Below are 25,676 nucleotides of genomic sequence, written 5' to 3' on the forward strand. Positions count from 1 at the left end.
ACTATGTTCTTTGTATGTAATGATTCCCAGGCATCGAATCAATGCCAGGGCACTAACTGTATTAGAACTTTATTGAAGAGACATCTAGTGGGGCTGAGGCAGAAAATTGTCACTCTGAATTCTGCATCATTGGGGCTGGAGGATTCAGTGCCAAGAGGGACCTCTAGTGTTCTGCAAAGGTTCAGGCTTGATAATGCGAAGATTCTTTAGATGCCTTTTCCTATTTTCCATGTGTCAAACAAGAGCATGCTTTTATTCAAAACTTGCCACTCTGCCTATGAAATAAAGAGGCATAGCCTATTCATAATTTCTGTCTAGGTGTTTTTAAGTCGATGAATTTAAATAAAGAAAATGTTTTCCGTGGAGCACCAGGATACATTGCTTCCATATGCCTATAATACCAGATCTTATGTATTGTGCTTTCTACAGATTGGCACCAGGCTCAGCACTGCACATGGGTTACTTCGTTTTTTGTTTTTTTTTTTTTTTTTTGAAATGGAGTTTTGCTCTTGTCGCCCAGGCTGGAGTGCAATGGAGCAATGTTGGCTCACTGCAATCTCTGCCTCCCGGGTTCAAGTGATTCTCCTGCCTCCACCTCCCTAACAGCTGGCATTACAGGCGCACGCCACCACGCCCAGCTAATTTTTGTATTTTTAGTAGAGACAGGGTTTCGCCACGTTGGCCAGGCTGGTCTTGAACTCCTGAACCTCAGGTGATCCACCTGCCTCAGTCTTCCAAAGTGCTGGTATTATAGGCATGAGCCACCCCGCCCGGCCAGGTTGCTTGTTTTAACCATTATTAATTGTACTATTATTTTTCATTTTTCCAGTGAAGACACTGAGACAAATGAAGGTGAATTTACCAAGTGTATGTAACTCTTAAGTGGCAGGGCCTGACGTTGGTCTCATATCTCCCTTAATTCCAAAGCCTGTTTTCTGACCTGGCAAACTTTTAGCATAAATCTGAAGGGTAGACTAAAAGGTCACCCTTCCTCCTTCCCTGCTTCTCTCCCTTTTTTTTCTCCTTCCCTTTCTTCCTTCCTCCCTCCTTTTCCTTCTAGTTTCCTTCTAAAGAGAAACTTTTTCTTTCTTCCAGTCTTTTCTTTATTCTCCCAAACTAGCAAATATGTCCATTTTCCATCGGAAGCTTGGTGACGTTTGCAGAAGGAGTGGATTTTTTTTTTTTTATCAGGGTTACACTTGGAATGGCATTTTGACAACTGCCGGGAATTGGCATGTTTTGTCTTGACATTGCTAAATAATCTCCCACATGAAATCAAAGCAGATATTTCATATGTCACTGCTAGGTAATGGCTTTTCTTGGGTTGTATCCAATCCAGAGAATGGACATTGTTTTATTTCCCTGATGAAAACTGTTATTTGGCCCTTTCTAGCTCTTAAATTATTCTATCTTAGAATTTCTATCTCAGCTGAAGAGGTAAATCTGTTTTAAAGAACAGGTGCTTTTTGCTAAAACAGAGGCATTGAGGTGAAGTGAATCATTCATTAGAAGTTGAACATTTGGAAGCCTTCAAACTTAATATAGTGCCTGGAATCTCATGGCTTCCTCAATCATTATTCTTATTAGTTTTATTTTTTGCTTTGTTTTGTTTCAGTTTTGAATGGAACCTAGGAGGAAGCTTTTTAGGCCTTTTGTTTAAAAACATATGATTAGGGCCTGGCGAGGTGGCTCACGCCTGTAATCCCAGCACTTTGGGAGGCCGAAGGGGGTGGATCACGAGGTCAAGAACTCGAGACCGGCCTGGCCAACATGATGAAATCCCGTCTCCACTAAAAACACAAAAATTAGCTGGGCATGGTGGCACATGGCTGTAATACCACCTACTCGGGAGGCTGAGGCAGGATAATTGCTTGAACCTGGGAGGTGGAGGTTGCAGTGAGCTGAGATCGCACCACTGCACTCCAGCATGGCAACAGAGTGAGACTCCGTCTAAAACAAAGCAAAACAAAACAACAAAAAACAAAAACAAAAGCAACAACAACAAAAAACATACGATTAGGCCATATATGGAGGTTGTGATTTGGGTGGTTGAGGGGACACTCTACACAGATCTTGATCTTAGGGCATAAGCAACTCTTCCATCTTCCTAGCGTCTTTCTGTTGGAAATCCTAGCCTCTCATGTCTGTGCAGCAGTCACACACATGGCCATTTTGCCAGACGACTGAGCATTTGAGCCAGATTGGACAATCATGCCTCATCCTCCCCAATATAGTGACGTGTCCTGTAGTGGGCATCTAACCCAAGCAGAGGCGTTCATTGTCATTTCAGAGTCCTTGATGTGGGGCTGCACTCAGAGAGTCATTCTAAAGATTGCAGGATCAAAGAACCATTTAAACATGAAGCTGCAGAGATAATTTGCACTCCCCAGTGTAGAAACTTTGTTTAGGGAGGAGGGAAGCAGAGCCTGAAGATGAAGGTAGAGCAAGTGCATCTTAAGGACATCATCTGATGTCCTGGATCCAGGCATACCTGAACTAGAACCAACTTTTCAACTTTTCAGTTGTAAGAGCCAGTACATTCCCTTTTGTGTTAAATTAGTTTGAGTTGGGTTTTTGTCACTTGAAATTGGAAGTGTCGTGAGGAATACAACAACATATGTAGAAATTTCTGGTTGAACAAACAGGAAGTGATGAAATAGGATTCATTTGCCCTTCATATTGATCCTCTTCCAGGGAGGATCTCATGAGGGCCAGTAAATGGTCTCCTGGTATCAACTGTGCATGAATCAAGACTTCTTTTTGCTCCTGCTCTTCCGCCAATGTGAAATCCATATGAAGTAACTGAAAGTTGCTTAGCCAGTCTTCTGATTCTTCTCCATCACCTGCTGCAGGTCGCTTCCATATAACTAAGGACAGAGTTGTTCTGACCACAACTTTTAGTAAGAGTTAGTACTTTGGGAGGCTGAGGTGGGCAGATTACTTGAGATTGGGAGTTCAAGCCCAGCCTGGGCAATATGGTGAGACCCTGTCTCTGCAAAAAAATACAAAAATTATCTGCATGTGGTGGCACATTCCTGTAAACTCAGCTACTTGGGAGGCTGAGATGGGAGGGTGGCTTGAGCATGGGAGGTTGAGGCTGCAGTGAGCTGTGATTGTGCCGCTGCACTCCAGCCTGGGTGACACAGTGAGACCCTGTCTCAAAAATAAATAAATAAATAAACAAATTTTAGCGATATTTAATTCTTTGAAATTGAATTGCACTGCACTGGTTTCCATACTATTTACCACCAAGAACAACTTTTATTTTTTTCTATGTGAAAGATTTTCTTTACAAAAACATCACAGTTGCTAAATAATAAGGAATTTATTTATATTTATATATAATATTTATATATTATTTGTTTTTGCCATAGGGAGTAAATAAACACATATAAAGGAATTGCTTATCATTTGCTAAAAACAGCTTTCTACACAGACTGATATAATCCCTGCTATGAACAGCAATCTTTAGAATAATGTTATAGCTTCTATTAGGATTTTTGCAATATTGTATATATTGTGAATATAAATATATTGTAAATATTGCACATGAAATATATATGTATATATACAATTCTCCCTTTGGAGACCCTAAATTGGGCACGTCTGACCTATTAAACACTGCCTTATGTTAAGTACTAAGAAGATAAAATGACATAGACCCTGTTGTAATGGGATTTATAATTCAGTTCATAGGGGAAAAAATAACCCTTTTTCCTCTACCCTTTTAGGTTCACTGGAGCACTGCAAATTAGACTGACAAAAGACAGATTATCAGGAGAAAAGGCATACAAAGAAGCTAATAGGCCGAACAGCTTATATACCATTTTAAACAAAAATGATAAACTGTGGAGACTTGACAGGAAAAAAAAGGGTTGGGGGCTCTCAAGAGCAGTCCACTACGGGAAGGTGAATATATGGGGAACTCTCGTGGAAGCCAGGGGCTACCTTGGAAAGGTATGTGTGTTCAGGTCCATCTCAGTGGTGACTTTCTTTCTTCTTCATGGCCTTAAAAATTCCCTTGGAGAGGCAATTTATGGCAGTCCTCATTTTCCAGGAATTTCTGATTTTAGTCAGATTTTTTAAGAAAGAGAAGCTCTTGGAAGACTTCTTTCTGCATCTGTCGGATCTCAAAATAGTCCTATCCCAAAGTGGCATATTTTGGGGTGGCGTATTTACCAATCCCCTTCAGGTTTCATTCATCCCTTCACCAAAAGTTTACCCACTGCTTATCAACCAAAATTCATTGAGATACAAAGTTGACTGACACGTGGCTTCTGCTCTCAAGGAACTTACAGCTTGATCCACAAGGCACATGCATTTCTGAAAGTAATGCAACTCTCAGGCTGTTATAACTAAATGCTGTAATAGGATAGTATGTATCTTATGGATTAGAATAATTAGGTTTCCATGCGAACACTGTCATAGCCCCTGGCCAACCTGCTGTGCTCAGTTCCTCTTAGCTCCTGTGACAACAGAGGTAAAGGTGACACAGCATATCCATAGAGTGATCACCATTACTCAGCAGCAACATGACCAGCATGTGTTATGGACCTGTGGGGAAGGTACCGAGATATCACAAGAACCAGGATGTTACATACAGGAGGCATGGTTTTTCACAGGCTGTTTTTTAAATGATACAAATTAGTTATGCTGGATTTTCAGGGTGATACGGTTGGCATTAGATGAGGCTGGCTAGGGCCCCACTCAGAACTTGTTACTGGAAAGGGGTTCTGATCCAGACCCTAAGAGAGGGTTCTTGGATATTGTGCAAGAAAGAATTCAGGTGAGTCCATAGAGTAAAATGAAAGTAAGTTTATTAGAAAAGTAAATGAATAAAAGAATGGCTACCCTACAGGCAGAGTAGCCAGGCTGGTTGCCCATTTTTACAGTTATTACTTGATTATATGCTAAATAAAGGGTGGAGTATTCATGCCTCCTCCTTTTAGACCACATAGGGTAACTGCCTGTCATTGCCATGGCATTTGTAAGCTGTCATGGCGCTGGTGGGATTGTAGCAGTGAGGTCGACCAGAGATCGCTCTCCTCACCTTCTTGGTTTTGATGGGTTTTAACTGGCTTCTTTACTGCAACCTGTTTTATCAACAAGGTTTTTATGCCTGTATCTTGTGCCAACCTCCTATCTCATTCTGTGACTTAGAATGCCTTAACTTCTTGGGAATGCAGCCCAGCAGGTCTCAGCTTCATTTTACCCAGCCCCTATTCAAGATGGAGTTGCTCTGGTTCAAACATCTCTGACAAACTCACCATAACCTTGTGGGACTTGTTAAACTAACTTAATGAGAGGTCATTAGGCTGGGATGGCTCTATCACCTTGCTTTCCTATGTAAACAAATTGAAACTTCAGCTCAGCCCATCACAAGCCAACTGAGCATTATATTACCAGGGACTTTCTGCTGAGGAAATCCAAATAAGGCAATATCTGATCTGAACCAACTTAGTATTTTCTTTGTCTCACTTTTGCATTCACCCTAAATAGCTTTTCTCTTGCACTTCTTTGGCAGGGCCCTGACCACTTCTGGTTTGGAGCTGCCCTATGTGTGAATTGCTGTCTCCTCAAAGAAACTCTTAATATTTTAATATGCCTGTTTGTTTTTTAACAGATCTCACTCCGGACAAGTAAACACCAATACCACCAACTTGAGTAGGCCTTCCATGAAATACTGGGGACACTAAGAAGCCACACCCACTGAACCATTCTATGGTCATTCAGCATTTGAAGCAAATTGGAAAGGTGAAAAACCTGATTAAGTGGGTGCCTCATGAGTTCACCGAAAATTAAAAAAAAAATTGTCGTTTTGAAGTGTCATCCTCTCTTATTCTATGCAACAACAATGAACCATTTTTTGATTGGATTGTGATATGCGAGGAAAAGTGGATTTTATATGACAACCAGCGATGACCAGCTCAGTGGTTGGACCGAGAAGAAGCTCCAAAGCACTTCCCAAAGCCAAACTTGCACCAAAAAAAGGTCCTGGTCACTGCTTGGTGGGCTGCTGCCTGTCTGATCCACTGCAGCTTTCTGAATCCCTGGGAAACAATTACACCTGAGAAGTATGCTTAGCAAACCAATGAGATGCACTGAAAACTGCAATGCCTGCAGCCGGCATTGGTCAACAGGAAGGGCCCAATTCTTCTTCACCACGATGTCTGACTGCACAACACAACCAACGCTTCAGAAGTTGAACAAATTGGGCTACGAAGTTTTGCCTCATCTCCCATATTCACCTGACCTCTCGCCAGCCGACTACCACTTCTTCAAGCATCTCGACAACTTTTTGCAGGGAAAATGCTTCCACAACCAGCAGGATGCAGAAAATGCTTTCCAAAAGTTTGTCAAACCGTGAAGCATGGATTTTTAAGCTACAGGAATAAACTTATTTCTCATTGGCAGAAATGTATTGATTATAATAGTTCCTTTTTTGATTAAAGACGTGTTTGAGCCTAGTTATAATTACTTAAAATTCACGGTCCAAAACTGCAAGTACCTTTTGCACCAGCGAGATGTGCGTATGAGAGGTTTATTTCACCAAGCCTCTTATCCAGTCATCTGTATAATTATTTCAAGCACAGGAGGGACCCTACTTCATACTGGGGAGGATTAAGGAAGGCTTCCTGGAGGATTGGCTCAGAGCTTGCTGCAGGTGCATATTGAAAAGCAATTCATTACAATTTTCTATAAGAGACTGTGGCTGAACAGTCTGATACACAGGTATGGTCCGAACTTTGTGTAACAATTTCTCCATCACACGTGTAGAAATCTTAAGGAAAGGAATACTCTCTCTCAGCAAGTTTAGCCCTGTAGCCAGATACCTTGAGTAGTGTTTCCTGAATCTTTAAAACCCACTGACTTCAAATGGCATGGCTTCCAGAGTATAGAGGTGGGTATAAAGAGCAACTCAGCCCTGCACACCCTTAAAATCACATCTTGTCAAAAACATGAAGACTTTCAGGACTTGTGGATTCATTCCTCTTTCCATCGCCACTGCAAAAGCTCATAGGAAATTTTTCTCTGTACGTAAAGAAGGAAATCATGCTCTCGCAGCTGCATCCTGAGTAATCACTTTTGAGATAAAACTATTTTTCTAGCCATAAAGGCTATATTTGAATTTCACCAGCTGCTTTCTTAATGATTACTAGACTATTTTGATAATGGCACCAGCTTCAGGAAAGGTGGTGATGCTACCTAACCTTTCTTTGATAAGAAAGATTTTTGCAGCAGGGGAGACTACACTTATTTAGTGTAATCCAGATGTCTCCTTTCTCAGTGTTCCCCGATTCTGCCAGCCTCATTGATCACTCCAACTATTGGTATTCAAATTAAAATGGCTTGCATATGTAAAAGGAAACTCAGAATACTTTGCTATTCATTTTTTTCTTTTCTTTTTTTTTTTGAGATGGACTCTCGTTCTATTGCCCATGCCAGTGGCACGATCTCAGCTCACATGCAATCTTCACCTCCCAGGTTCAAGCTATTCTCCTGCCTCAAGCCTCCAGAGTAGCTGGGACTACAGGCATGCGCCACCATGCCCAGCTAATTTTTGTATTTTTAGCAGAGATGGGGTTTCATCATGTTGGCCAGGATGATCTCGATCTCTTGACCTTGTGATCCACCTGCCTCGGCCTCCCAAAGGCTATTCATTTTCTATGGAAGTTCTCAGGGGCAGGTTGGGGTGGGATGTGGTAACTTTCTCCTAGGTTCTGTGATTTTGGTAAATTCTTAATCTCACTTCTCGGCCTCAGGTGGTTTTCTTTTCTCAAAACTGAAACACAGTTGCTTCTTTTCCTTTATCTTCCCTAAATGCCTTTATAGAAAGCATTTGTGGGTAGTTAATTTTTACAAAGGGTTTTTGAAAACAGGGAGATTGCATTGCTGCAGAGCATAGCAAATTCTTTAAAACTAAATATGGGATATCACCATTGATTTCTAAAGGCAGATATCCCCAGCCCTTTTCATCAGTGAGAATTTCTCCTGAGCTCTCTTCTCCTGGGCCTCCAGATTCCATTTCCTGAACTCTGGTCCTCCTGCCTTCTCTCTTTACCGCCCTATTTCCTCCACCAACTTATGTCCTTATCTCAGTCTGTCCTTAGAAACTTATTTTTTTTCTTCTTGCATCATTATGCAGAGAAACAAAGTTACTACTGATTTCCTGGTTTTCCTTCTGAACAATATTTCAGAACCTATTTTATTTTATTTTATTTTTTACTGCCAAATGGCTCTTCAAAGCATTTTGCTAAGGAAAAAACACTTTCCTCTTAGGAAAAATTTCATCAACAGCTTTTACATTTGATCTTAGCCGAAAGGCTGAGAAGCAATCATCAACAGCCTTTAAAATAAGATTTTGTCATCTCCTTGGTACATTAAAGTCTATATCATATCCAGATTTTAGTAACTAATCAGCATTACTTTTATAGTATTGCGAAAATAAGGCTATATTTTGAAAATCACTGAGTAAGGAAACATAAGACTCAATATGGTCAGATTTTAAATTCATGTTCTTTCCATCTTTTTTTGTAATTTCTGCATATTGCTTCTTGAGGAAGAGATCCCTTCCCACAAGCAGCCTCACTGTATTTTTCTTTAAAAGTTTTTTTTTTTTTGTAGGCATTTATTTCCAGGAAAGTGTGGGTTAGCTTGAGATGGATATTAAAATTAAAGTTATAAACCTGAGGTTGCTTCTGACATGTGCAAAAAAGTAGGGAGTTTGGAAAGAGGTGAAATGATCACTTACTTGCTACCATCTCTGCTACAGCCAGAAATTTACACTTGGAAGCAAAATCTAGGAACACCATCTGAGACAAAGTTGTTTCTGGCTTTGAATCATAAATATTCATTCTTGGTGCCCTGTCCCATCTCAAGACTACAAATCTGTTCCTTCAAATCTTACTCGGAAATGAGAGTTGATAAATCTCTGTGGTTTTAATTATGACAGCAATTCCATAAATTGTTTAAAAGTAGTTTACATTTTCTACCCGGTCATTTAATCCTCACTCACATCACATATCTAAGAGAATGTCCTCTTGTTTCAAAAGTTTGCTAAGAAGTTCCCAGTCAGGTCAATTTTGATACAAAGACTTATGAACACAGAAGCCTCTTGCTGGGTTCACTTCCAGCCTTCTGAAATAGGTATGATCTGAAAATGCTTTAGGGGGTTGAAGAACAAGGTGTGTCAGCTCCATTCCTGTGCACTAACTGGCTTGTCTGCCTCAGGGTCACCATGTGACTTTGTGTAGTGACATCATCAGACGAAAGTGATGCTTCCAGGGTGTGCCTGGGCCTGGACAAGGCCACTAGGGGACCGCCCAAGCCTGACTCTTTGGTCCTAAGGTATCCATCTGTTTAGCATTACATTTCTTATCCATTTGTTTCCTGGTTTTACCAGCTACAGAAGTAAAACAGGCGTGTAAAATATGGTCAGATCTTAATGTCTGAGATCCCTTCCTCTGCATCAGAGGAACTCAGCACTCCTGAAAGTGTCTCTGGTCATCTCTGCAAGTTTCCCACGAGGGTTTTACAGGTGCCCACAGAGCAGTTGGTCGTTTGGTGGCCTTTCATTCTCTTCTGTTTCTTATCCCACATTTCTCATCATCTACGTGTGTCAGCTGTTTTATAATAATACATATACAGTGGTAAACATTTGCAGAGTAACTACTATGTGCTGGGTATTACCCCATAGGTCATACACATATTAAGTTATTTAATTTTTATAGCCATCCTATGAGGTAGGAACTGTTATTATTCTCATTTTACAGATAAGGAAACCAAAGTCCAGAGAGGGGCCAACAAGCAAGTGGTAGAACCTCTTGCCTTTAACCATTTTGCTATTTGCATGTGATAGTCACGCTGTAGTGTTGACTTTATCTAGAGAGTGTGAACACAGGCCTTGACAGGAGTCACACCCAGGGTCAAACCCCAGCTCAGCCACTTACTCATCAGGTAGCTTTGGCAAGCTGCTTAGCTTCTTTGACCCTCAGTATCCTTATCTGTAAATGGAGAAAATATTACTAGTTTCCTCAACAAATTATTTTGGGATTAAATAGAGTAATGCACGTAACAACATGAAGTCCCTGGAGTGTTATAAGCATGCCCATAAATGTTAGCTGTGAATATGATAGCAGTAATAATCCTCCCTATAACCTTTTTACAGATTAGCAAACTGAGGCATGGAGAAGTGGAAAACTTGCCTAAGATTAAACAGCATTCAAGGAACAGAGCCTGGGCTTGCAACTCAGCCGTGGGACTCCAAAGTCTGCCCTTTCCAACTACATCGTCTAGCTGACTGCGAGCTCAGTTGATGGTAAAGACCTGTGGTAGGTGCTATTTGGGATGTGGTTTTGATCAAGAGATGCCCTGATCTTGTACACAATTACCTGTGATAAGAGCCATGTGTGAGAAGTTCCACCTGAGTGGACTAAATGGCACCCTGCTGGAGTGCTGAGCAGAGAGGAATCACATGACTGTGAGCTCAGATCATTTCTGGGTAGTCTCAAACCTTTGGCTGAGTGCCTAAATCTTCATTTCACCTCTTGCTGTGAAACTCTTGTTTTTCTTTAAACCCAAGAGTCCAACTCCATGTGTAATACAATATCATGTAAATGAGGGTAACCTTGGAAGGCAGGCTGCTTGTCATACTATAGTGGCTTTGTTGCTGTAATGAAAACCACATGCTTCATGGTACTTTTAGACTAGTTAATATTAGCAGATCAGCTGCATTTTTATTTAGATATTGCTATTCCAGCTGTGTTTTTCTGGTTATTTCAAGAGAATTCAGAATTTCTACCAAGCCATAAGCTTTCTTCAGGAGAGTGGAGAGCTGGAAGAAAATGGCCAGCACTTTCCCCTTGGCTCTCTGGTTTCCACATGGAATTTGTCATTGTTTTCCCGAGTCACTGTGAAAGGAAGATGTGGTTGACCCAGGCACTTGCTTTCAAAGAGTAGTGGAATAAATAGCAAGGTGGAAAAAGTATGAAAAATGACTTGACTTTGCCCTGGGGCTAAGAGGAAGGAGTAGAAAATAGGAAAGAGGGAGGAAAAGGGGCATGCCTAACCACCTTGCTGAGTTCCTGAAACTTGCTGGAATGATATGGTTATGATTATGATCGTGATCGTTTTGAGAAAGGGCGGATCATTTCTTTCCATTCTTAGTCCTCTTTGGAGTCATTTGGATCTCTAAATTTGCTTCTCAGAGAAAGTTTTATATTTCTTGGGAAAGGTCTTAAATTACTTTCTTTCCCAAATAAATTGGGTCCCTCTTTCTCTACCCAACATTAAATATCCAATGTCCCTGTGATTGGAAGAGTCCCTTCTCTCTCTGTAGAAAGAAACTGGAGCAGACAGAGAACTTTGCCTCCCAATCTAGTAATGTCATTAAGAGCAGTGATCTCAATCCTTCGGGTAGATCTCTGTGGACCTAGAGATTGATTGATGGGCACTTTCTCCTCTGCCCAGCAGGCTGGAGGAAAAGGGGTACAAGAAAGAAACTTACAGCGTTCCTCATAACAATCTTAACGGCAAAGACCTGTGTGCTGAGTATTAGGTTAGTTTGTGCCGTACTCACAGAATCAGCAGCTCAGACCCTTCTGTCGGTGGGGGATGGGGCTGAGGAGATTTTGCTTTGGCATGTGTGTTGCTTAACCAATGTATTGTGCATGTATTGAGCCCAATAGCTATGAACAGGAAACTACTTCATTTTCTCTGCCAGGACAACCTTGGAAATATACTCTGCTCAACCTTCCCTCCCTGTCTGCGTCTGTAGTCTGATCATGTTCAAGCAACAAAAATGAGTCTCTTATTGAGGATTATGACTCATCTATAAGTATGAAAAGACCCAATAGAGTCTAAATCAAAGCCTCAATCTCTTCACATCTTCTCTCATTTTCACAGCCCAGGCATGACCCTTGCTGGGGTTCCCAAAATAGGAAAGGAGAGTCTGGTCTCATGGTCTGTTTTTTTCACTTGTTCCTGACTCACTCCTCCTCCCCGATTTGCCTTGCTGCTTTTGGTTTCTCCATGGTGGGGGAGTGGGGCAGAAAGGGAAACAGAAGATGGACAGCCTTTTTAAAGTATCTGGTGCTCTTTGTGGCTCTGTCTTGGCTGGCTTTGCCCAGATGCTAGGCCCTTCGTTACACTTTTCCATGATGTGTGTTTGTGGACCCTCTGCGTTGGGACTTTTCTGATGTACTAGTTACTGCTATTGGTGCATGCTCTTCAGCCAACCGCATGCGTCCCACTTTCCTCCTTCCACCCCAACTCCTGTCTTGGTGGTTGTACTCCAGCCTCTCACTGCTGATATCTCCTTGCTCTGGCAGGCCACCCTATAAGGTGGGCTCCTTTCAAGATGTTTCAGGATAGATTCCATAGTGTCCACCAGGCTCACAGGAACTCCTGCATTCCTGCTCTACCCCACCAAGGAAAATAAGGCTGCTTCCCCTGCTTCCTCTGTTCTCGCCTGCCCTCTTGGCAGTTCTCGGCAGGTTCTTGACCTCAGAAATTGTCTCAGCATGAGGCAGGCTGTGGTCTCTGTTCAACTATGTCCTCCAGTCTTCAAGGACACATGTCAAGTTCTCCCATGGGAGAGGAAAGCCAAGGGATCTCTATTCTCAGGCATTCCCTTCAATGAGCTCTCTTGGGGACTTTCAAGTCTTCCTTTACATACTCTGGAGGTGAAAGACCAGTTTTGGCACCTTCTAGTGAGCCCTGGGATCCAGCAGGTCTCTGTAGGATTGGGGATAGAGGTGCTTGCTACTTATTGTTTTCACTTTAGGGGCTTCAGGCAAAATGCAGAGAGAGCAGGAAAATCCCATTTGCACCTAATGAAAATGTGTAGGTTGAAAGTTCATCAGGAGTGAGCTTGCTGTGCTGACTGCACTTTGAGACTTCCTCGTGAGTCATTTAGAAAAATATTTCCAGATTTTACTGTCTCTGGAAATTAGTGTTTGCTCTCAGAAGGTGCGTATGAATGTGTATGTATCTGCTTCAACGATTATTTGCTAGATAAACAGAAAAATAATAGCCATGTCTACATTGGCAGAAAACTATATATAAAATTTATGGAGCACGTCTTTGCTAAGGTGTGCTCTCTATATCTGTTAACTCTTTAAAGCCTCACTATGATTATCACCATATCACAGAAAAGGAGATTGAGGTGCAGGAAGTAACATGAGGAGGTCACAAAGCTAGGAGAAGACATCTTCAAGTCCTGGTTGCTTGGTTTCAGAGTTCCTTCTTTGGGCCACTGCATTCCTCTACCATGAGGCTGGACTGCACTGAGGAATAGAGATGTTCCCCCATTGCTGACTTCCTGATGAAGCTCCTCTGAATTTCCTTAGTCTGAATGATGCATAATTAAGGAAATGTACCCCTAGGGAAGGAATGGCTCCAAGGTCAAGGTCAAGTCTGAGTAGTGAGTTGGGTATCAAACCTTGTTTTTGACACTCTGCAGGGTGGGAAGAACACATTGTTTTGGAGATGTGAGATACTGTGTAGGAACAAGCTTGTGTCCATGATGGAAACCCCATGAGGAAAGTCTACCTTTTTGGCAGATGACAGTCTTTCCATTTTATCACAAGTCTTTGGACTTCAGTCATTCTATGTTTCCCTCCCTGAGTGCAGACCTTGATTTGTCTTAGACAAATTTTCCCTTAGGTAATGTGTACAGATTTAAGTTCCATAAGAGGAAAATGTGGTGTTGGCTCCTTGAGTTACCCTGGTTGTTCAGATGAGACCCATGTCTTCTGCTCCTCTGTGGTGATGCTACGGAGAATGAAGGGTCTGGGCACTTGATTGAAGTATTGCCAGTACCACGTCAACCTCTTGTCTGAATCCTTGAAAAGGGAGAAGTATTCATCTAAAGGGATTGTCTGGGAGTTTTGGATGGTGATCAATGGAGGAGAGGCCTACGGAAGTAGAAAGGAGAACAACATGGTGCTCAGAGCAAGTTCCAATTCAGAGAAGTAATGTGAAATAAATCTCCCCCTTCCCAATGTATTCTTAAAGAATCTGACCCATACCTGGGCAGTAGGAGAAGAGGATGCTTGGGTTAGCTCTTTCTTCAGTAAAGACCAATAAGACTGTCACGTCCTTCATGCTTTCAAAGACCGCAAGTCAGAGTGAATTTTGTGTATCCTATTGAATGGGATTTGGCAGAGACAGAATTGAGGGGGCCCTGCTAGATCTGCAAGGGCAAGGAGAGTGCAGGCATCAAGCTTTGTTTGGAATCCTGGCTGAAGTGTCTTAGGTAGGCAGTGAGGAAAGTCAGTAGTCTCAGCTTCAAGGGCAAGTGGAGTCTAGAATAAAGGGGGGTAGTCTGGTGGTGAGGACAACATCAAGAATCAGGCATGGCAACTCAGAAAAGCATCCTGGAGAATGCTTTAGTATGTCAGACTTCGTATGGAGTAACTTTCATCTGAGGACCATACAAATAGCAACAGAATAACAACGTTTACCAGTCTTCATTCATTTTACAAAAGCATATAGAAGGCTTCATGTGTGTCTGGCCTTGCATTAAGCTCTGCAATTAGAAAAGCCTGATCTTTTTTTGAACAGTCTGTAGTCCAGGAGTGATCTGGAACATCAACATGATGGTCTTCTAAGTTTATTGATGGGATACACACAGGTGCTCTGGGCTCATAGGAGGGTACACAACCTAGACTTTAACTGGGAGAAGTGATATCCAAGAAGACTTCCTGGAGGAAGTGGTATTTAAAGGGAGGCCTGTTCAGGAGGGGAAGGCTAGAGTTGAGGCTGGAGAGAAACCATCAGGGTCAGATCATAATGGGTTTTATGACAGCCTAGGAGGTAGATAGTGCTGTCATTATTTTATAGCTAATTCCAGTGAGCTCAGGGGGTTAAGCGACTTGCCCTGAATCAAACAGTGCAGGGGACAGACCTGGAATTGGATCTAAAACCTATCTTACCACAAAGATGAAGCTCTTTCCACTTCACTCCTCTCTGTGCTTTTTAATTTGGGAAAAGTTTAATGAGCTAAAATTTGTACCCCCTCAAAATTATGTGTCCATCTCTAATAGGCCTCCCTGTCCCACTTTGAGCTAAAAGTCATTGCATCCTCTCAGGATGAAAAAAATTGAAATTTATTTTAAAATATTCTTCACTGATCCTGGTGGAGGCAGCAAATCACCAAAAACTCAGCTCAGGGCATCGGCCTAATGCCTCCGTGAGGGAAGTCTTGGAAGAGCCGGGTCACATCTGTATTCCAAGCGAGAGAGTCCAGAGAGAAAAGCACACAGCAGTTTCTTTCATAAAAATTTTAAAAGGACTAGTTTGTTCATGACCTTGGTTGATTAGGGTCAGGTACTTGACATAATAATGCTTAATATATCAGAGAAATCTGTGTTTGCTCACTGGCCCATGCGCCTGATCCGGCTTCCCCAGCTGTAACTTCTCAGGACTCAGCTCTCGGGAAATGCGAGTCAGTTTGAGCTGTTTTTTACCCCCTCCCTTCCCAATTTGGTGCAAAATCCAATGTAATTTTGGCATTTAACCACTGATAAGTGAAAAATAAAGTTCATTGAAAGTGAGTGTTGTCATAGTTCATAAGAACTCACAGTTCCTGCATCTGGACAACTGCCTTCTTGGCCAGACATCCGATGACAGTCTTTCCATTTTATCACAAGGCTTTGGACTTCAGTCACTCTATGTTTCCCTCCTTGAGGCAGTGCAGACCTTGATTTGTCTTAGACAAAATTAAGAAGCAATCAAAGAATGCCTTTAGGGCTGTCAAACTCCCCCTTTTCCCTCTCGTATGGAGTTTCACATTCAGTGGCTTAGGTGCCCAGCATGCCATGATCTTTCTCTCCTTCCGTTGAAATGATGACCAGGAAAGAATCTGAAGCATAGCCACTGGAAGGGAGGAGGGAGTAATTACGACAGCAATAGCAGCTAACACTTAGATAGCACATACCATGGGCAAGACACACGATTCTCAGTTTCATGTACATTGACTCACAAATTGCTCCAATAACTCTACGCATTAGAGAATATCATTATCTCCTTATGACACAGAGGGGTTAGTTTACTTACATAAGGTCATGTAGAAGGTTGTAGAGACATGATTTGAACCCAGGAAGTCTGGTTTCTTCCATGTACTTAACCATTATATTTGAGAATGAGCGTGATTAGTTGGCCAAGATGTTGCAAGCACTGTGCTAGACACTGTAATGTGTTATATTACTTAGCATTCCTAACTAGCTTTCGATAAAGGTTTTAAAACCTCATTTTACAAGCAAGACAGAGAGGATAAATGATTCGCTAGGATTTCATACCTACTAAGTGTCAAGGCAGAAATCTAAATTATGATCTGAATGAGTGCAAATTCCACATCGTTTCCACCAGAGCATTTCGGGATCCAGAACATCAATCCCAGGGTAAGTGTCACTCTCTTTAGATATGGCTCTCACCTGAAACCTCAGCACTCCAGGAGGCTAAGGTGGGAGGATTGCTTGAGGCCAGGAGTTCAAGACTAGCCTGGTCAACATAGAGAGACCACGTCTCTACAAAACAAAAATTTACAAAAAAATTAGCCGGTCAGAGTGGTGTACACCTGTAGTCCCAGCCACTCGGGAGGCTGAGGTAGGAGAATCACTTGAGTCCAGGAGTTTGAGGTTGCAGTGAGCTATGATTGTGCACCCCTGCACTCCAACCTGGGCAACAGAGACCCTGTCTCCAAAAGAAAAAAAGTATCAGAGCATTAAGTTAGGTGATAGGAGCTATGATCATTTGGGGTACACCTTTGAGTAGTGACCAGTAGGTAGGAAAAATATTTTATTTGGTGGGGGTGGGGGCGCATGGGCGATGACAGTTTCTTGGCCCTAGAAATTACACTCTGTAGGCTGGTGTCTACTCAGCCACGCTAGCATGCTAGCCTCACATAGAAGCTTTTTCTCTGCAGTTCTAGCCCACTATATTTGACTGGCTTCCCCACCCCCAAGTCACCATATCTGAAATTAAACTTGCTTTCCCTATATTCCCATCTAGGGTTAATAGTGTTGCCTAAGGTTGAAATACCCCTTCTCCTTCACCTGCCACATTTAATCAGTCCCTAAGTTCTACAGATTCTGCCTTTTACAAATGTTTCCAGTCTATTCTCTTATGCCTCATCACTCACACTGACTTTGTTTGGATCATTCATCATCCTTTGCCTAAATTATTGTAGTTGTCTCCCAAGTGGCCTCCTTACTCTGAGTTTTTCTCTCCTCTACTCTATCCATCATACCGCCCCTTGTGTAATTGCTCTAATATGAAAAGCTGATCATGTCACTTCCTTGCCCAAAATCTGTCTGTTGCAGGACCCTAGCACTTACATAATATTTCCTCAAACTGCATGCTAAGGCCTTCAGTGTTGTACTCTTGGGACTGAAGGTATCTTCAGAAATTTTTAAAAAATACTTTAATTTCAAGGACAGTTTAAAATTTAAATAGATGCATCTTCTAGATCATTGGATGACTGTTTGTATAACCAAATGCTGCCAGTTGATTTGTCTTTACAACTGCCTTTGCATTTAAAATTACCCTGAAGACAGGCTGGGCACAGTGGCTCATGCCTGTAATCCCAGCGCTTTGGGAGGCCAAGGTGGGTGGCTCACCTGAGGTCAGGAGTTTGAGACCAGCCTGTCCAACATGGTGAAACCCGTCTCTACCATACCAAAAATATAAAAATTATCCGAGCGTGGTGGCTTGTGCCTGTAATCCCAGCTACTCGGGAGGCTGAGGCGCAAGAATCGCTTGAACCCAGGAGGTGGAGGTTGCAGTGAGCTGAGATCGCTCCACTGCACTCCAGCCTGGGTGACAGAAAAAAAAAAAAAATTACCCCAGAACCAAACATATAGATAAGGGAAGTGCTGGCCATGTGACATCACCACAGCCTCTTTGAATGGTTGGCTCCATGCTAGTTTGACTAGGGAGGAGTGATATTACTGAGTCATTGCTCAGCACATCACAGAGACAACCTGAATTGAAAATATTCCACATGCTTATAGTCAGTACCACATTCCTAGGCAGCAGACATTTTGTTTCGGTAATATTCGTTGCATTAAATGAATTTTGTCAATTTGCATTTATTTGGTTTTACATTATAATTCTTTTGGATTTATAATTGCATAAGATATACACACTGGGAAGTTACACCCCATTGTTAAACTAAATTTGGTCTGAGAATGCCTCCCTACCTTGAGTGCCTAGGTAACAAACTACAACCTAATTTAGTACATACACAAACTGAAAGCCTAACTAGGAGTAAAGTCTCAGCCAATCACAGGCTACCAGCTGATCAGACCATGTGCAAATAAGGCAACCACTGAGCTGTAACCAATCAAGCTGTTTCTGTATCTCACTTCTGTTTCCTGTCCATACGGCTGCCTGTCCAACCTTGTGGACCGAGATCTCTGAACCTCTTCTGCTTCTGAGGGCTGCCTGATTCACAAATTGCTTATTGCTCAGTTAAATGCTGTTAAATTTAATTCATCTAAAGTTTTTTTTTTAACATGCTTTATGTTTGTATATATTTAAATAATATAGTAAAAATGAGCTGTCAATACCAAGAATATTTAATTAAATTCTTTTAAAAAATGTGATCCATACAATTTTCCATACCAAAGTCTGGGAAATCCTTACCTGACCAGTAGGATCAAGTGCAAACTCCTCAGAGTGGTATATGAGGCCATTCTGCCCTGTCTCCAACACGCTTCGGCCTCATTTCCTGAATCTCTCCCAAAGGCTGCTCCTTTTCACTGGAGTAGAGCTTCTGGACAGTAGGGACTCTTTCTTATTCATATGTGTACCTACGGAACCTGTCAATGAATGTTTACACAATAAATTAATGCAGGAATAAATGAATGAACATGTGATGGAAGGCAGGAGGAAAAGCAACAAGTCTCTTTCACAGATCATTTAGCCAACTCCTAACATTACTGGAAATAATAAAGTTCCTTGCATAACCCCAGGCTGGGACTTTCCAGCCTCCCCTATCTCAGCCACAATTCTATTACAGAATAAGTTATTTACAGGCAGAGGGAGAGAGAGACAGAGACAGAGAGATAGAGAGAGAACGAGAGAGAGACAGAGAGACAGAGTGTGTGAGCAGAAGCTAACACTCCAAGGTGGAAGGTCAGATGCAGCCTGTATTCTGAGAGGAGGATTCATCTCCCCACAGCATTTTCAGCTGGGGAATTCTCAGAGGATCAAAGAGAGACTCTGTCCACACTGCTACCCATCCCATCTGCAGCCTACAGACTGCTCCCCTCCCACTCGTTTTTAGCTTCCCAAGGAAGGATGATTCACTTAAACAGATTTTTATGTGTACTTTATTTTTAGTCCAGAAAGTATTTGTTTTCAACGTTTGTGTATGGGAATGTGAGTTCAGGTCAGCTGATGTGGCAGTGGGCATGAGTAACTTAGCAAGCAAAACTGCACAGCTTATTACGATCTCCAAGGCCCATGTCAGTTCCAAACTGCTATGCTCATAGTACTTACTGGGTGACAGTCAATTGTACTGGTCCCTATTCTGCTCTCATTCTCATATAGAGGACATGGATGTGCTGTATAGCCAGACTGATCCCTTAAAAAGGAAGACTTTTCTTCCTTCCTTTCTTCTTTGCCTCTTTCCTTCTTTTCATCATTCAATAATCGCCTCCAGTGGCAAGCTTGTCTGGTCTTTGACCATGATCCAACACAATAAAATTATAAAATAAGTTATTCTGTAACTGCAGAAAGATTTACATGTGGACAATTCAGTTGTAACAAGGAGGGTGTCAGCCATGGATCTTTCCCCATAAACTTGACTTTTAATAGTGTATTTGGAGACAAGGAGACCTGGGTCCTCCCAGCTCTGTGACCAGGAACAAGTCATTCACCTGTTTTGACCTTAGATTCCTCCTCTACAAAGTGATGTTGGAAAAATACCTGCTCTTTTTTTACATGAATTTCAGTGATGAGGATTGAAATTAAAATGAGATAATTTTCGTAAAAAAGCTTCGTTAACCGTATAAAGTACTAAGCTAATCTAAGGGGTGGGGTTGTTAATTGTTCTTAGCATGCCTTTCCCCTCATTAGCATGATTGCATCCTATATATGTGAAAGTGATTTTATAATAGGACATTAGCTTGGTACTGTTTAGCAGCCATAATGGACACCCTTAATCCTTCTACCAGACAAACATACTGAGAGAGAACTGGGCCATGGCAGGGGTGCTTCTGGACAGAGGCAGGCCACCACCACTGCTTGGAGAGCAGGTCAGAGGGCACGTGCTGTGAGTGGAGAGGGTCCCATTGTTGAAGGCTGTCTTTGTATTGTGTGTTGAGCTCTAAGTACAGATGGAAAACATTTAAATGCAAGATGATTAAGCTTGCTGGTGTCCCCTTCCTGATATGGATGGGACTTCCCTTCCCAAGGATGGTCATTGTTCAAAAGAATTGAATAAATTCCCAGGGATTTTTGGTCACTTTAATTATATTCTCTCACTGCACTCAAACGGCAAGACAAAGTCATTCTCTGCCTTTTGTGAGCTGTATGTAAACACCCTGCTTTATCTATCTATCTGTCTATCTATCTAAGCTATTACATTTTATTGTGGTATGATTAACATGTAAAACATGTACATATTTAATGTAAACAACTCAGTGAGTCTGGGGATAAGTGTCCACTCATAAAACCATCAAGCCTGTAGACATCAACAATTACCTCTCAAAGTTCCCTCCCATCCGTTTGTTATTACTATTATATTGTGGTAAGAACACTCAATATAAGATCTACTCTCTTAGAAATTTCAAGCATACAATACCATATTGTTAGCTGTAGGCACTATGTTGCACAGTAGATCTCCAGAACTTATTCATCTTTCATAACTAAAATCGTATATCCTTTGACCAACACCTCCCCATGTCTCCCTCTCCCCAGCCTGTGGTAACCACTATGTCTCTGCTTCTATGAGTGTGACTATTTTAGATTCCACATATAAGTGAAATTATACAGTATTTTTCTTTCTGAATTTGGCTTGTTTCATTTAAATAAATAATGTCTTCCAGGTCCATCCATGTTGTCATAAATGACAGGGTTTCCTTCTTTTTAAAAGCTAAATCAAATTCCGCTGTATATAAATACCACATTTTCTTTATCCATTCGTCTGTTTTGGACACTTAAGTTGATTCGGTATCTTGGGTATTGTAGATAATGCCACAATGAACATGGGAGTGCAGATATCTGTTTGAGTTACCAATTTCATTTCCGGGTCATATGGTAGTTCTATTTTTAGGTTTTTGAGGAACCTCCATCCAATTTTCCATAAAGGCTATACCAATTTACATTCCTACCAACAGCGCACTAGGATTTCCTTTTCTCCACATCCTCACCAACATTTGTTTTTTTTTAATCACCCCACTTTAAAACCACAGTGATAACTTGGTGAGGTTGTTAGTTCTTTAATGCCTGCCCCTTCCTTCCTGCTTTCTGGCATGTCACCCACATGCAGAAATGCATGTTGGGGAGGATGTGTTAGTGTTTCAGTATGGGAATAAAAGATCTTTTCCAATGATACAGATATCTTCCTTGTTCCCTACCTCCTTTCCTTTAGAAAAGGCACATATCCTCTTGAAGAGATAAAACCTACCCTATTAATGATGGGACAGCACTTTTCTCACTGCCATCTTGAGCCCTATATTCAGGCTACTCATTCATTCATTCATTTATTCATACATCCAGTACACAGTGATAGAGGTCCTACTATGTGCCAGACACCATTTGAAGTGCTTGTAATAAAACAGTGAACAAGAGAGACAGGGTCCCTGCTTTTGTGAATCTTATCTATCTATGGAGCAAAAGGACATAGTGAATAATCAAATAAACAAGTACATGGAAAGACAGCTTTGGATGGTGATGAGTGCCATAAGTGAAATACAACGACATGATAGGGAATGATCAGGGAGGGGACTATCTGGGAAGGCCTCTCTGGGGAAGTCGCATTTGAGCTGAGACCCGAGAAGAAGGAGGAGCCAGCCATAGACAGGTCTGGGACAGAGTATTCCGTGTTAAGGGAACATCAAGTGCAAGGGTGAAAAGGCCTCTCTAGCTTGCTGGGAAGCCAAACTTTGCTTTGCTGAAGTTGACAGCGGCTGGGTGTCCAGATGCGTAGGCCAGTTTTCTACTCTCTAAACCATGTCACCAGTGAGTGCTCACAAGTTCAAGAATGTAGGCTATCTGCTTCTCTCCTAACTGCCCCTTTTTGCAGGGTTCTCTCCAGCAAAGAGAATAACACAGATTGTAGAGCTGGTTTTAAGTCACCACCTTTGCTCAATTATCTCGATTTCTCTCTAAGCCTCTAAAGCCTTTGCTGTGATATGCCTACAATACTTACTGAAGCCAAAAGTAGCACACAATTATTCCCCTTAAGTAGTACTAATAGACATATTGACTTTCAAGTCTTAAGACACTGACCTTAGTTTGGGGACTGATAGTGGGACTGATGTAATGCCCATCTAAGAAAGGATACCTGGGCCGGGCATGGTGGCTCATGCCTGTAATCCCAGCACTTTGGGAGGCCGAGGCAGGTGGATCACCTGAGGTCAGGAGTTCGAGACCAGCCTGGCCAACATGGCGAAATCCTGTTTCTACTAAAAATACAAAAAAAATTAGCCAAGCATGGTGGTGTGCACCTGTAATCCCAGCTACTGGGGAGGCTGAAGTGGGAGAATCACTTGAACTTGGAAGGTGGAGGTTGCAGTGAGCTGAGACTGAATAGAAAGGACACCTGTGTAGGGGTGAGCAGACCAGCCTCCTGGTGTTCACAGATGAGCTTAATCAAGGAGAGTGGGGGGTGGGGCAAAACCCCTTTACAAATCAATGATGTTGGAGAAAGAGAAGCAGACTTCAGATAGAAAAGTTATTTACTAGGTGTTAAGAGCTATCTGTCTTCTTGTAGTAGAACGACCCATGAGTATGTTTTTGTGAAAGTTCTTCCAGACACCTGAAGGAAATTGTCCCCCCTCTATTCTTTTCTCCTTATGTGCCCATCATCTCTGGAAGTAGTTGAAGTACACAGTGCTGTGGTTTGATTCTGTCCCCACCCAAATCTCATCTCAAATTGTAATCCCCATGTGTTGGGGGAGGAACCTGGTGGAAGGTGATTGTATCACGGGGGCGGTCTTCCCCTTGCTGTACTCGTGAAAGTGAAGGAGTTCTCATGAGATCTGATGGTTTAAAAGTGGTATTTTCCTCTACTTTCTCTCTTGCCTTCTGCCATGTAAGATGTGCCTTGCTTTCCCTTCATCTTCTGCCATAATTGTAAGTTTCCTGAGGCCTCCCCAGCCATGTGGAACTGTGAATCAATTAAACCTTTTTCTTCATAAATTACTCAGTCTCAGGTAGTTCTTTATAGCAGTATGAAAACAGACTAATACACACAGTGATCACTTTTTATCACATAATTAAATTTAAGAAAGTAGTAAACAGAAGAAAATACTCTGTAACTCATATCAAACAAAGTGAGTGTTACTTGTACCCAAAATTTCTGGGCCAACTCAATTCCAGAGTCTTATTCATCCCCCAAGTAATGCTATGGATCTTCCTGCCTCTTTGTTTAAAGCCCGTCCCTGAAGTCCACCCAAGAGGCTGACTTTGATTCTGTGCCACATACATCTCCATTAGAATATGTTGCTCATTTCTCCTTCAGGGCTAACCTTTGCATGCAGCATTCATTTACTCATTTAAGACATTTTTGAGCTTGGGCTGTAATCAGTTTGAGGGATACAAGTCTATTCACCATTATGAACAAACTAAACCTGATTCTGGCCCATGTGGAGCTTGAAGTTTACTGAGGGACATAGACAAATAAGAAAGAGTGATGTGGGGTGAGAACTACTTTGACAGAAGTTAAACAGAAGTCACAGGGAGCACAGAGGAGAGAAATGAGGAATGCTACTCTCCCAAAGAAAGCCAGAAAGACCTCTCTGCCTCTGCTGGTCTCAGGTCTCATCTTCTAGGTATTTCCACTACCTTTTTATCCTCTTTCCTGCCTCTGGAGAGCCAAAGGCCACAAGGTGGAAATGCCCATTTCGGTGACTTTCAGCCACATAGCCAGTTAGAAGTCATCTTCTTTTTACCCTTACTGTCTGGCAAGTCCCTGTTCTGCATCATTTTTGCCAAACCAGGTTTTCCTCCTAATGTCCGCTGGCCACAGCCTCCTCTTGGCCCACAACAAATGACCAAGGGTTTCCTATTGACAGGAACATAAGGCTACTATCTCAGTGGGACAAGGATTTAGGGTCATTGTCCCAGGAGTGATGATGCCTCATGCTCCTTGTGACACATCTAGGTTAAGGGCTTAGGAGAAGACTTTTGTGGTTGTGGGGAGAGTTTTCTCTCTAAAACTAACAAGACTGTATGGGAATATCATCAGCTCCTGAGGCTTCATTAGAGCTGAGCTCTAACCAGAGGATATAGGGGGGAACTAATGATATTAAGTCAACTATTCAAATGAAGAGATTTGCATGCATTCCCAAGCTTAGGACGTGGTAAACCTGCTAGAATTTTAATAATTTCAGCTGTGGCCATCAGTGCTTTTTATTACACATTGGCTGACTACACTGGGTAGGAAATACGCATTAATAAATTCTATTGGATACTTCTGGGGATGAGGTGAGAGTTTCAAGATGAATAGTGTTTATTTCTGTACAACAACCACAGCTCTTCTCTTATTCTTTGTGACTCTTATTCAGCCCACATCACAGCAAATGAAGTAACAAGATCACACATTTGTTGTATTCTATGGACCCTCTCTTTCACAGAATCATTACATTACCAGGTTATCCACTGGCTACCCACTGGCTTGAGACTGACAATTCATTAGGTGTTTTTGTTTTTGTTTTTGTTTTTGTTTTTTTTGAGAGGAGTCTTGCTCTGTTGCCCAGGCTGGAGTGCAGTGGAGTGATCTCAGCTCACTGCAACCTCCACCTCTTGGGCTCAAGTGATTCTCCTGCCTCAGCCTCTTGAGTAGCTGGGACTACAGGTATGCACCACCATGCCCAGCTAATTTTTGTATTTTTAATAGAGACAAGGTTTCACCATGTTGGCCAGGCTGGTCTTGAACTCCGGACCTCAGATGATCCACCCGCCTTGGCCTCCCAAAGTGCTGGGATTACAGGCATGAACCACTATGCCCGACTGAGCTATTTTTATTATCTTTTTTTTTTTTTTTTTTTCCGGTTGAGAAGCCTGAGCCTCAGAGGGGTAAGTGACTCCTCTCATTTATGCTGCTGGCGTCTGGTGAGGCTTGGTCTCGGCATTCAGGTGTGCAGATGGGCATTTGTGTGGTGGGGAGTAGAAGTCTCTTCTTAATGTTCTGCTGACTGCTCAGTGTTTTATGATGAGCCCAAGTCATTTGTCTTGCATCAGTTTTTCCTTCCTTGTTCTAATGCTTCTCTTTGGATAGAGCAAATGTATTCTTTTGTTCACCAGCTGATCCTTTTATCTTTGAGGAGGTAAAAGAAGTAGGTTTCCAGCAGGGTAAGAGGGAGTATGAATGAAGGCCATGGGAGCATAGAGCAGGAAGAAATGGTCCCAGAGGAGTTGCCTAGTGGCCACATAGGATGAGAGGCAGATTCATTGAACCTGTCTTAGATGTAAGGTGAGGCTGTGCCTACGGGGGTGAAAGA

The sequence above is a fragment of the Symphalangus syndactylus genome, chromosome 13 (genome assembly GCF_028878055.3).
Source record: "Symphalangus syndactylus isolate Jambi chromosome 13, NHGRI_mSymSyn1-v2.1_pri, whole genome shotgun sequence".
In the NCBI taxonomy this organism is placed as follows: Eukaryota; Metazoa; Chordata; class Mammalia; order Primates; family Hylobatidae; genus Symphalangus; species Symphalangus syndactylus.